Below are 472 nucleotides of genomic sequence, written 5' to 3' on the forward strand. Positions count from 1 at the left end.
AGATCTTCCATCTCAGGATCGGGAATGACAGATGGAATTCCCGTGTACATAATCCTCCAGAATTCCTCCGGGAAGGCGTATTGTTTAGTCAGTGAATCGAGTAACATCACATCAACTATGTACTTCGAAGAGACCATTCATCTTCTCCGGAAATACATGGGAGTCTATCAGGTCCCTTTTGTGTGTTAATTAGCATATCTCCGAGTGATCTGATAATGGCACAAGAGGCTTTAATAGCCTTGGTAATTGTCTAACGTTCATTGAACCCGGATATCATGGTGCATTACGGAGAAAGTATAACTCTAAAGCAATTAGGAAATATGTATATGTATACTGAATATGTATATTTCTCCTTCCTTTGAGCCCGTTTCTCAGCGCTTCACTTGGTAGGCGTGAATGTTAAGTAGGCCTGAAAGGAAGTTGCCGACGGTCTACCAATCTTAGAACGATGCTACTGCCGTTCCTGTTATTG

This window comes from Penaeus monodon, chromosome 32, assembly GCF_015228065.2.
Source record: "Penaeus monodon isolate SGIC_2016 chromosome 32, NSTDA_Pmon_1, whole genome shotgun sequence".
Lineage (NCBI taxonomy): Eukaryota > Metazoa > Arthropoda > Malacostraca > Decapoda > Penaeidae > Penaeus > Penaeus monodon.